Below are 12,189 nucleotides of genomic sequence, written 5' to 3' on the forward strand. Positions count from 1 at the left end.
AGAGGTCTGGAAGGGGGGTGTGAGAGCTGGTGGAGCTTTTCTTCCTGTCAGAAAACAACCTAAGAAAGAACTAGTGCCTCCAAGGGCAGCTGGGGTGGCCTAGACTGGTGACAAGAAGTCAGAAATTTCCCTCCGAGGTCAGTGTTGTGGAGTCTGGATGAGCCCAAGGCTTTGTGTGTGCAGGAAGAGCCAGGGAGGACGCAGAGATGTCAGGGCAGGAAGGTGCCAGCCAGGTGGGGCAGCCGGGGGGATGACGACAGCCTGCAGGGAAAGGGGCAGGGCATGGACACCGTAGGACAGCCTGGGCTGGAGAGGAGACAGGGATGGGGAGAAGCTGAAAGGCCCTGACAGAGCCACCTTCTGCAGGCCTTTGGCCATGGCTGCTGTCTGTGCCCCTGATGCCAGGAGGAGGGGAGTGGCCCTTGCAGCCCTGGGGCCTCATGGCCTCCTTGTCCCTGCTCAGCAGCCTGGCAGGTGCCACCCCATGGTCCTGCCCTTGGCATTGCACATCCCACATCCCAGTGCCCCAGGAAGAGCCCTGAGGAATGAGGCAGGGACAGGATCTGCTTTCCCAGGGGCTGGCGGTAAGGGCTTGGTCCTTTGGATTAAGAAAACAAGTCAAGGTTTCTTCAACATCAGAGCCACCTTTCCCTTGCTTGTCCATCCTTGTCATCACTGTCTGCAGTTTTCTGCTCTAACTGGAACCTGGGGACACATTCTCAGTTGTGTCCCTCAGTGAGACTCATTAGCACTACAAGAAATTTTGTTTCAATCTCATATTGACTTCTTGAGAAGTTGTTTGAACTTCCTCTCAGGGACTGAGTCTCACACAAACAACACCAAACCCCCTGAGGGTCATGAAATGCCTGGGGCTGTTGCTGTGCTGCTGAGCTGGGCCGGGCTCCTGGCACACAGGGAGCTCCTGGCAACCCAGAAGAGCTTCAAAGAGACAGCTCTGCTGTTGAGCAGCTCCTCTGCACAGCCCAGCAGGGCTGAGGGCACTGCCAGGCCAGCTCAGGGACACCAGCAGGGCACAGACACAGCTTCAATGGGCTCAGCACTGGCAGGACCGCTGAGAGCTCCCTGCAGGAGGAATCTTGGCAGGGCTGCACATGGTGAGTCCGTGGCTGCAGGACAGTGCAGGGGCAGCTCCTGGAGGCATCTCCTAAAGCTGGCCCAGCCCCAGCTGATGGGATATGTGAGCAGGGGCTGTTTTGGGGCACTTTGGAAGAGCTGTGAAGCCGGGAGTGCAGCCAGGGGTGCCCAGGGCTGTGGGGCAGAGCAGGGTCCTGCAGCCCAGGGTGCTGTGCTGGGCAGGGACTCTGCTGCCTGCCAGGGGCAGCTCTCAGCCGGCCCAGGGAGCTGCTGCCAGGGCTGGGGCAGAAGGGCTGTGGGCAAGGAGCAAACCTGGCAGCTGAGGGAGGATCTTTTCCATGTCTCAGTGTTGCAGGGTCAGACCTGCTCACAGCTCCAGACCACTACACCGTATTGAATGGAGAATTTTTTGCAAATCTAAGAAAAGACAGGGGCTACAGGAAAGGGATTAGTCCTGAGGTGTTTTTCCTACTGAACCATTGTAGCACAGACATTGTTCTCTCAGTTCAGGAGGCTGCACTGAAATTCCAACTCTTTTACTCTCAGAGGTGAATATTTCAGGCAGTATCAGAGACGAGCACAGGATCCTGGGCAGTGCTTAACCTTCCCTTGGGGGTGGACACTCTCCTGTCCCAGCCCTTGGTTTCTCTGCAGGAGGGCTCCTGTCCTGCTCTGTCCAGCACAGCTGCACCTCTGGGCTGGCACAGGGGACACTTCCCAGAGCTGCCCTTTCCAGCAGCGCTGCCCTGCTCTCAACACAGATTTTGGTGGGGTTTTTAAAGATGAATCAGTGTGTGAAGTCATCTTCAAGGCAGCCCAAGGGAAAGTGCAGGGCAGATGGGAAACAGGCTGAGAGGCACTGCAGCTCTCCTGGCTCTGCAATAAGCAAGGGAGAGCTCAGCCCTTCTGCCTGTCCTGTCTCAACACTCGTCAGATTTGTAATCAGAAAAATTTGCCCTTAAATAACCAGATGTTATGATTGTAACCAAACAACCCATTCAAAATTATTTTAAGGATACTCTCTGCCTTTCTTCTGCAGCCCAAATTGCTCCAGGACAACAGTACAGGAACTGAACTTTTCCATCAAAGCTTGGTTCCATGTGACATCCCCTGTGACCATGGGAGCTGTCCCAAACCAGCTCCATGTCTGCACTGCAGCAGAGCAAAGCTGAGTCCTTGGCAGCACATGGCCAGAGCTCCTGCTCCTCACAGCAGCCTCAGAGAGCACAAACCAGAGAAAAGAAATGCCTTGACTTGGAGGGGATTTCCCTAAAGACTGCACTGGCTTTGCTGAGAGGGGGCTGTCTTAATTGTTCGCTTTATTTTCCTTTTTTGAACAGACTCTGTCCTAATGAGCAGCAAATGTCCAACAGCAGCTCCCTCACCCAGTTTTTCCTCCTGGCATTTGCAGACAGGCGAGAGCTGCAGCTCCTGCACTTCTGGCTCTTCCTGGCCATCTCCCTGGTTGCCCTCCTGGCCAACGGCCTCATCCTCAGCGCCGTAGCCTGTGACCACCACCTGCACACCCCCATGGGCTTCTTCCTGCTCAACCTCTCCCTCACAGACCTGGGCTGCATCTGTACCACTGTCCCCAAAACCATGCACAATTCCCTCCAGAACACCACAACCATCTCCTACAAGGCATGTGCTGCACAGCTCTTTTTCTTTGTCTCCTTCATGTTATCAGAGTACCTGATATCCTGACCATCATGTGCTACGACCGCTACGTTGCCATCTGCAAACCCCTGCACTACGGGACCCTCCTGGGCAGCAGAGCTTGTGCCCACATGGCAGCAGCTGCCTGGGCCACTGGCTTTCTCACTGCGCTGCTGCTCACAGCCAATACATTTTCCCTGCCCCTGTGCCAGGGCAATGCCCTGGGCCAGTTCTTCTGTGAAATCCCACACATCCTCAAGCTCTCCTGCTCACACTCAGGCTACCTCAGGGAAATTGGGCTCATTGGGGTTGGTGTCTGTTTGGTGTTTGGTTGTTTAATTTTCATTGTGTTCTCCTATGTGCAGATCTTCAGGGCTGTGCTGAGGATCCCGTCTCAGCAGGGATGGCACAAAGCCTTTTCCACGTGCCTCCCTCACCTGGCCGTGGTCTCCCTGTTCCTCAGCACTGGCATGTTTTCTGACCTGAAGCCCCCCTCCATCTCCTCCCCATCCCTAGATCTGATTGTGTCAGTTCTGTACTCGGTGGTGCCTCCAGCACTGAACCCCCTCATCTACAGCCTCAGGAACCAGGAGCTCAAGGATGCCATATGGAAAATGATGACTGGATGCTTTTCAGGAGCAACAACCTGCCTCTTTTCTTCTGCAGAACACTCACTGTGTAATCTTTTACTGGCCCACCCTGCCTTCTAAAGCTTTTGAGAGTGCCAGTGGGGGGTGGTTTCTAACTTTTTTTCTCTTTTAATGTTGTTAACACAGAAATTTATTCTCCATCTCATACCTAATTCGCTCTCTAACTCTTTCTTTTGACCCACAATTGTTTAAATGAGGGATCATTCTCTGTGTGCATTTAAACAAAGTAAAAGTTCCTGCAGCAACTTCTTTGTCAAACATCTTGCCTTTGTTATTCTGTACATGAGGAACCACAATCTCTGAGTAGAATAAAGGACTTGAATTCTTTTTTCCAGATTCTCCCTCCAAGAACTTCCCTGAAGCTGGAGGGCAGTGCCTGTGTGCAGAGGAGAAGGGCTAAAGAGTCCTGGTACAGGAGCACTGCCAGGGAGCAGCAGCTCTTGGCCTTTTCAGAGATGCTCTTTTTCCACTGCCTCCCTCTCCTTTCTGCTCCTTGCCCAAGGCCTGAGTGCTCTGACAGCTCAGTCCCTGCTGTGTGTCACTCCTGTGACCATGGGCTGTGACTCCTCTCTGTGCCCCAGGAGCTGCTGTGCCCTTCAGGGGGGCTGGGGCTGTGGGGGGAGTGCCCAGAGCTCTGCAGCACCCTGGGCTGGGCACTGCTGTGGGGCCAGACCAGACTGGGCTGCTCCACCCGTTGACCTCCATAATGAAATCACTTCTAATTTTCTCCTGCAGAACCATGAGAATATGTGTTGTGTCCTGAGCACTAGACTGGACCTGTGGGATAACAGAAAAGGTTTTGGTGTCAGGGCTATTGAGAAGGCTGGGCAGTGTCACTGGGAGACCTCTCCCAAACCCTTGGAAAGGCCAGAGCCATCCCAGAGTTTCCTGGGGCCTTGGCAAAGGCAGACATGGAACCAGTCTGCAAACAGGGCAGCAAGGAGGGTTGGCAGAGTTCCAGACTGCTCAGGCTCAGCAGGGAAGGGGATAGGGCAAGTCCTCCTGCAGCCATTGCCAGGCATGGGAAGGACAAGGCAGGGATTGCAGAACCACTGTGGGAGGGAATAGAAAAGGGATGTTGTGTGCCCAGACTTCAGCAAGCCCTTTGACCTCCTGTGATCTCCTTAGAGGCAGACTGGTGAGAGCTGGACTGGACAAGTGAAACATGTGGTGGGTGGGAAGTTGAATGACTGATGAGGGTCAAAAGTTATGGCACAAATTCCTCTTGGCAGCAATTCCCAGGTGACATCCATCAGGGACCAGCCCTTGACCATTCCTATGGAACATCTTTATTATGTCTGTGGGTGATGGGATGAAATGCACTTTCCACTCCTTTGTGGATGATGCCAAGTTGCAGCGAGTCTGTGAGAAACCTCGTCCAGTTAATGGTGACTTGGACAAAAAATGTGGTCAAGATGACTGAGTTGGATAAACTTGTCTTGCCATCAAGTGCCCAGCAAGGCCCAAGACAATGAAGAAAAAACTCACGGGTCAGAGGAAAGGAAAATCAAAAGGGGAGAAAAAGACCAAACCCAACCAAACCAAACTCAAACAAACACAGAATGACAGAATGTGCTGAGCTGGAAGGGACCCACAAGGATCATCCAGTCCAACCCAACTCTTCCATTGCCATCTGCCCCCACCCCAGCAGGCTCTGGAGCAAAGCACGGCTGAGGTCCAGCCCAGCTCTGCTCTGACAGAAAGAACCTGCAGTCAGGGACAGCAAGAGGACAAAGTCTTGTTTAACCAGCCTGAGGAATAATGGGATCAAAGACCTTCTGTGTCCCTGGTCACTTGAATGACCCTGTGGATCAGGTTTGGTAGCAGGGAGGGGGCTGCAGGTTTCCCTTAGGGAAGAGGAGATCAAGAGTTGACTCTGTGTCAGAGAGAGCCAGTTTTAGGTGGCTCCAAAATGGACCGGCCAGTGCCCAAAGCTGAGCCAAAAAGCAATTCCAGAGGCACCTCTGTGATAACCCTTTGGAGAAAGGATAAAATCCAGGGTGCTGGAACCCAGAGAGGAGTGAGAGAAATGGGGGAGAAACAACCCTGCGGGTACCAAGGGGAGTGGAGAAGAAGGAGGAGTGAGAGAGAGCCCTGGTGGGCACCTGGCAGCCAAAAGCCAACCCCCAGCCCTGAGAGCCACAGCTGAGCCCAGCACAAAAGCTCCTTTAGGTCTGGAGGTTCTTTGCAGCAGCTTTTTAGCAGAGGTGCCAGATGGGCCATCAAAGGGGATGCTCAGCTGGGTCTGAAACCTGGATGATCCTTGCCAGCCTTGGCTCTGTAGGAAAAAACTATAGATCCTAAATAATTTGAATCAGATGAGACCTTAATAGGACATCTAGTCCAATCCCCCCACAGTGAACAGGTTTACATTCAACTAGATCAGATTGCTCAGAGCCCTTTCTAACCTGGCCTTGAATGTTTCCAAGGCTGGGGCATCTATGACCTCTCTGGGCAACCTGTGCCAGTGTTTCATCACCTTCAGTGTAAAAAATTTCTTCCTTCTATCTAGTTCAAATCTGCTCTTTTTTAGTTGAAAACCATTATCACTTGTCTTATTACAACTGAGTCTGTGCCCATCCTTCTTATAGGTATGATCTCAGGAGCTCCTGACAAGCCTTGACCAAACCAGCTGAGCAATGAAGAGCCCCTGGACTAGACCAGGGATGTGGGTAAGTGTCCCTGGACTGGACCAGGTGCTCCTGGATGATAAAGGTAGGAACAATCTGGATTGGAACAGTTGGGGAACACAGGATAATCAGTCATCCCATGAAAGCCTTGGAACATTCCCTGCCTGTATCGCAGCCCAAATGGAACAGTTTGGATACAATTCCCAAATAGTTTGGAAACTCCAGTCATTCCTGACACCAGGATGGAAATTCAGCAGATCACTAAAGCCAGTCCCCTTGGGAGCCCACAACCAGCAGGGCTGAGGGAGGCCCTGGCAGCTCCCCAGCACCTCCCTCTCAGTGGGACACCTCTGGCAGCCTCTCCCAGCTCGGGAACCCTCCAGTTTGCAACACTCCAAAGACCCTCACTGGTGCCCAGGACAATTCTGATCCCCCTCAACAAACACTCCTCCAGCTGTGACCCTTGTCTGGTGGGAAACACAAAGGGATTTGGGGGTGTGTTTCCCTGAGAAGGGGGAGAATTTGGGAGAGGGACCTTTCCACACCCAGCTATTGATTTGTGCACACATCTCTGCCTGGGTGTGGGTGTGAATTGACTGTGGTGGGAATGTTGTTATTGTGAATCTAGAATTCAGTCACTGTTAAAATTGTAGCAAATGCTATTGAATCACCTGATAACTGTTCAATTGGTCAATGGTTAAGTGCTACTAATCTCTTTTGCCCCCTTGTCTTTGGATCCAAATCCTTTCCACCCTGACCCTCTTGCATCCCAAGGCTCTGTGTAAATAATTCCTATTCATCAAAAAATATATATTTTTCATTACTTCCACTTTAAAATCTTCCTCCTTAGCTAAACTACAAAACAAGTCCAATTAGCTGTAGAACTCTTGAAGACAATTAAAGGAATAGTAATATTTTTTTTCAGTGTTTTAATGGGTCCCACAGTGTGTTTGGAGTTGCATCAGCTGTCAGTCCAAGATGGGCCATGTCAGAACAGGTGAGGTTTGGGGGTGAGGAGCAAGGTTGATCATCCAGGGTCAGTGTGGATCTCCTGAGGAGACACTCAGCATCAAGATCACTTGGAGAACACTTCTATCACCTCTTCTCTGAACTAAAAAATAGCCATAATTGAATTAAAAAAAATACAAACTTTGAAGACTTGTTTTGAAATTGCCTTGAAGACAATTAAAGGAAGACAAAGAGATCCTGAGGGATTTCTGCATTTTAATGAGCCCCACAGTGTGTTTGCAGCCCAGCCCATGATCCTGAGGTACTGAGAGAAGATTGAAGCAGCTGCTGAAGAAGTCAGAAGCCAAACTGCAAGTGCCTTGAAGCATTGCTGGTCCCCACTGAGGGCAGGCACTGCCAAAGCCTCCCCAGGGACTCCTTGGAGCAGCTCCTTGGAGGCCAGGAGTGCAGGCAGACAAAGGCTCTGGGCAGGCCCCTGCAATGCTGAGCAAAGCCTGCCTTGGTTTTGTGGAGCACAAAGGCCAAGGCCTGAGCCCCAGGCCCTGGCCCAGCAGATCCTGTCCCTCCCGGCTGGCTCAGGGCTGTTTGGGGGGCACTGGGATGGCAGGGGGAGGAACAACAAAGGCCCAAAACTGGGCAACCCCTGCCAGGCTCCTGAGGGAGGGGCGAGGCAGAAACCAAGTGCAGAACCTGCCAGGCAAGTGTCTTGTGGTGGCCTGAGTGGCAGAGGCAGCTGCCAGAGGCAAGGGGACAATGGCCTGGGTGCCTTTGGGCCTTGCAGCCCTGCCAGAGCCCTTGGCCATCTCTCCTGCAGGCTGTCCTGCCCTGGCCCTGCTGCTGCTCTGGCCTTGCAGGCTGCACACACCCCTCCTGCTTTCCCACCCCCTCCCAGCAGCATTTCTAGACCCTCCCTGATGTCTCTGCACCAGCTCTGGCTGTTGCCATGGGCACTTGGCCTTATTACCTTGGATCCTGAGCCCCTGTGCCACAGGACATCCCTCCCAGAGCCCAGGCCCTTCTCCTGGGGGTCACTGCAGAGCTGAGCAGACCCAGGTCACCTCCCATTCCTCTTCCAACCCCCTGGGCCTGCTCTGGGCCCTCCAGGTCCTTGCCCTGCTCCCAAGGGCTGTGGGGGTGCTGAATGGTCAGGGCTTGGGGTTTAGAGCTCAGGGTGGGGATTAGGCAGAACTTTGGGAGGTTTGTTGTTCTGCTGGCAGTTCATGATTAGGGGAAGAGCTTTTTAGGCTGGGTTAGGATTAAAGCTTGGCTTTTCATACTGGTTATACAGATTTGGGATTGAGGTGGGCATTGGAGGACAAATAAGAGTCTGGAGTTCTGGGTTTGGGCTTTTTCTGGCTTGGAATTAGAGCAGTGGTGTCCTAGTTAGAACAACTGGGACCGATTCATCACTGGATAGGTATAGCCCAAACCTGTGTATTCTATGGCCCTCCATGCCATTTCCCAGAAACTCTTGTCAAGGGGGGAAGGGAGGGCCTGCCTGTGGGGGGATGTTCCTGTCCTCATACCCTTTTATGGAATTCCCCGCTCTGAGCATCCTCATACCCTTGTATGGAATTCCCCACTCTGAGGGAAGGATTGACCATTCCTTTTATGGAATTCCCTGCTCTGAGGGAAGGATTGCCCATTGCTGCCTGAACTGGAGAATATATAAACCTGGAGTTTCAGAGCTTTTCTACCACTCATGGGATCCAGAGGAGAGGAAGACTGCAGCTCATCGCTCTCAACCAGACTGAGACCACCACCCTCAACTGGACTGCAATCACCACTTTTGACCAGACTGCAACAGCTCTCCCACCAGCAGGTTTTTTCCCTTCTCCCTTTACTTTGGACTCAAGGGCGGGGGGGACAGGAACACAGTGGGCTGTACTGGGGGCACTGGGTTGTACTGGGAGGGCGCTGGGTGGGGGGCACAGGTGTCCCAGGACAAGGTGGCCCAGCTCCAGGAGAGATTTGGGGAGCAGTGAGGAGGTACTGGTCTGTACTGGTCTGTACTGGTCTGTGCTGGTTTGTACCCCCAATCCCCAAAGCCCCTCCCCAGCTCCCCCAGGACCTTCCCAGACTCCAAAGCCCATCAGGCCCCCCAGGACCCTGACATGGTCCTGCTGCCCCTTGAGCATCTGCAGCTCCTGCAGAACCAGGGACCTGTGTGAGGAAGAGTGTGTCAGCAGGAGCAGGGAAGGGATTGTTGGGCTGGAGTGAGCGCTGGTGAGGCCACCCCTGGAGTGCTGTGTCCAGCTCTGGCCCCTGAGTTGAGGAAGGCCCTGGAGGGGCTGGAGCAGGTGCAGAGAAGAGCAGCGAGGCTGGGGAAGGGAGTGGAGCACAAGTGGTGTGAGGAGAGGCTGAGGGAGCTGGGGGTGTTGAGGCTGGAGAAGAGGAGGCTCAGGGGAGACCTCCTGACTGTCTGCAAGTCCCTGCCAGGAGGTTGGAGCCAGGTGGGGCTGGGGCTGTTCTGCCAGGAAGCAGCAGCAGGACAAGAGGGCTGGGTCTGGAGCTGTGCCAGGGGAGGTTTAGGTTGGATATTGGGAAGCAATTTTGTACAGAGAGAAGTGAAAAGAGCGGGTGGGTCACCCCCAAAGGGAACTGGGGGGAGCCGGGGTTTGGGGGCCTGATGGGAAAGGGGTGGGAGGGGTGGCTGAGGGGAGTGGGGAGAGCGGGAGCGGGGTTGCCGTGGGGGTGCCTCGGTGTCCCCATGCCTTGATCCCTGGAGAACGAGGGAGGCTGGAGATAGGGAGGAGCTTCGAGAGCCCTGAGAACCTGGAGAGGGGGGTACGGAGAAGGGGAAGCCTGGACAGTGGGAACCCTGGGATCCCCTAGGACAACAAAGTGGAGAACCTGGAGAGGGGGAATTTCTGGGAATGCGGCATCCCAAAGGCGAGAATCAGAGGAGAAGGGAGCCTTGGGACCCCCAACACTCTCAGCATCTCTAGGTAGAACCCCCAGCATCCCAGACAGGGGAGACTCTCTGAACCCTAGAGGGGGGAAACCAGAGAAGGGGAAATCTTAGGAGAATTTTTTTTGGCTAATCTTCATATTTTAGAGTATTTTTTAGGTGAATCTCAACTTTTTTCAGTTTGGGGGGGCAGGAGTCTTCTCACTATTTTTTATAGGCTTTTGCCTGAATCTCGATGATTTGGGGTTTTCTGGGCTGATTCTTGGTGTTTTGGAGGTTTTTATGGTCACAGGATGCCTGGTGAGTTCTAGAGATGGACTTGGGCAGGAGGAACCCCCAAGCCAACACGCTCAGCCCTTGTTTTCCCCCCATCAGGATTTGTCCTTCCCAAAGCTTGGGCGGATGGAGGAGGAGGCTGCGAGGAAGAGGAAGATACCTTGGGTCCCCCAGGCAGGTGAGGAGGAAGTCAGTGTCCCTTTGGGCGGGTGTTGTGCTGGCTCTGTCAGCCCAGCATGGCCCCGGCTGCAGGACAACCCCGCTGGCGCCGCCGTCCTGCCGGGGCCGGAGTTGGGGGGATGTCCTTGGCCTTCCCTGTGGGCCGGAGGCAAATCCCCTGCCTGTCCTTCTTGCTTCCTGCCCCAGGCCCCGAGGTGAGGAGGGAGAGCCCGGAGGACAAATCCCCCCGTGAGACCCTGGTGGGAGAGGCCGTTTTGAAGGGCTCCCCGGCGCAGGAAGGCAGCGGGGAGGAAAAGGGCCGGAGATCCCCCCGCAGGAGGGGCTCCAAAGCCAGCCCAGGGTGCTCTGAGGAGGAAAGAGCCAGCCTGTGCCGGGAAGGCGGCCGGAGCTTGAGGGGGAGCTCTGACCTGGTGGTCCCTGATCAGTGTCCCAGCAGGGAGAAGCCCTTCAGGTGCTTGGAATGTGGGAAGAGCTTCAGTAAGAGCACCCACCTTCTCACCCACCAGCGCATCCACACTGGGGAACGTCCCTACACATGTGATGAATGTGAGAAGAGTTTCAGTGGCAGATCCCACCTCCGCACCCACCAGCTCATCCACACCGGGGAACGGCCCAACAAGTGCTTGGAATGTGGGAAGAGGTTTCAGACCAGCTCCAATCTCCTCCTGCACCAGCGGACACACACGGATGAGAGGCCCTTCCGCTGCACCGACTGCGGGAAGGGCTTCAAACTGAACTCCCACCTTGTCAGGCACCGGCGCATCCACACCGGGGAGAGGCCCTACAAGTGTGGGGAGTGTGGCAAGAGCTTCACTCAGAGCTCTAACTTGACCTAACACCAATGGACCCACCAATAAGGGAAGCCCTACCAGTGCCCCGACTGCGGGAAGAGCTTCGGCCGCTGCTTCCACCCTGAATGAACCCTTTGATGGTGAGGCAACCCCTGGAGTCTCCCCATGAGCGTTGGTCTGGGGGAATTCCATCCATCTCTAATTAAGAATTATTGCTTTTGTGCCAGTTTGAGTAGATTTGCTTCAACAATTGCTTTAGTGTAGAGCACTGTCCTATATTATCCTGGACTCCTGGTAGTCTTAGTGTTTGTACTGTGCAGGAAATAATTCTGATGAAGATCTTTTTTCTGATCATTTGTAACTATAACTAACTCATTTCTATCAATAGATCTGTTTTGCCATTTTTAAAATCTGGGGGACAAAAGTGTTTCAGTAACACCTCTGTAATTCCTCTAAATTGCAGTTGTTGGCAAAATGCAAGGCTGAGATTGGATCCAGCAGCCCCCAGCACCCCACAGTAAGTTTGGAGCTCAGGGGGGCCACCACCCTTTCCAAGCACCCCTGTGTCCAAAGATCCCCATGGGACCGTTGGACCCACCAGACCATCCCCCTTTTTGCACCCTTCTTCTGTTTCCTCCCACTTTTCCATTATCCCCTCAATCCCCATTTCCCCCCCCCAACCATTTTGGGGTCCAAACCAATACTTTTTACCCCCTCTCCTGTGGGCACTGAAGGAGAAAATGAGGCTGCACACACAGAGTTCCATTGCGGGACTTGTCCTCCCATCTTTCCGGCGTCCCCCTTTCATTGGGGTTCCTTTGGAAACATCGACTGGGCTTTGTCTTTTAGTCCACCTGAAATTCCCAGCATGGCCCCAAAGCAGTTCCCTGATTCCACACATTCCCCTCCCCTCATGTGCTGGCTGTGTTCAGCCACCAGAGAAAAACACGGGCTACCATTTTCATGGTTTGAGATAGCCCCAAAAATCTAATTCCCTAGTCTAAGCCCCCTCCCACATCTCAACCTAATGT

At 53.7% G+C, this 12,189-nt stretch overlaps 1 pseudogene; it reads left to right on the forward strand.

The window, feature by feature from the left end:
- Positions 1 to 11,566, forward strand: part of LOC127474812 (zinc finger protein 729-like) — a 463,770-nt pseudogene extending 452,204 nt beyond the window's left edge.
- Positions 11,567 to 12,189: the final 623 nt, after the last annotated feature.

Source organism: Manacus candei, unplaced genomic scaffold, assembly GCF_025592945.1.
Source record: "Manacus candei isolate 608988 ecotype Guabito, Panama unplaced genomic scaffold, ASM2559294v1 h1tg000045l, whole genome shotgun sequence".
NCBI classification, from domain to species: domain Eukaryota; kingdom Metazoa; phylum Chordata; class Aves; order Passeriformes; family Pipridae; genus Manacus; species Manacus candei.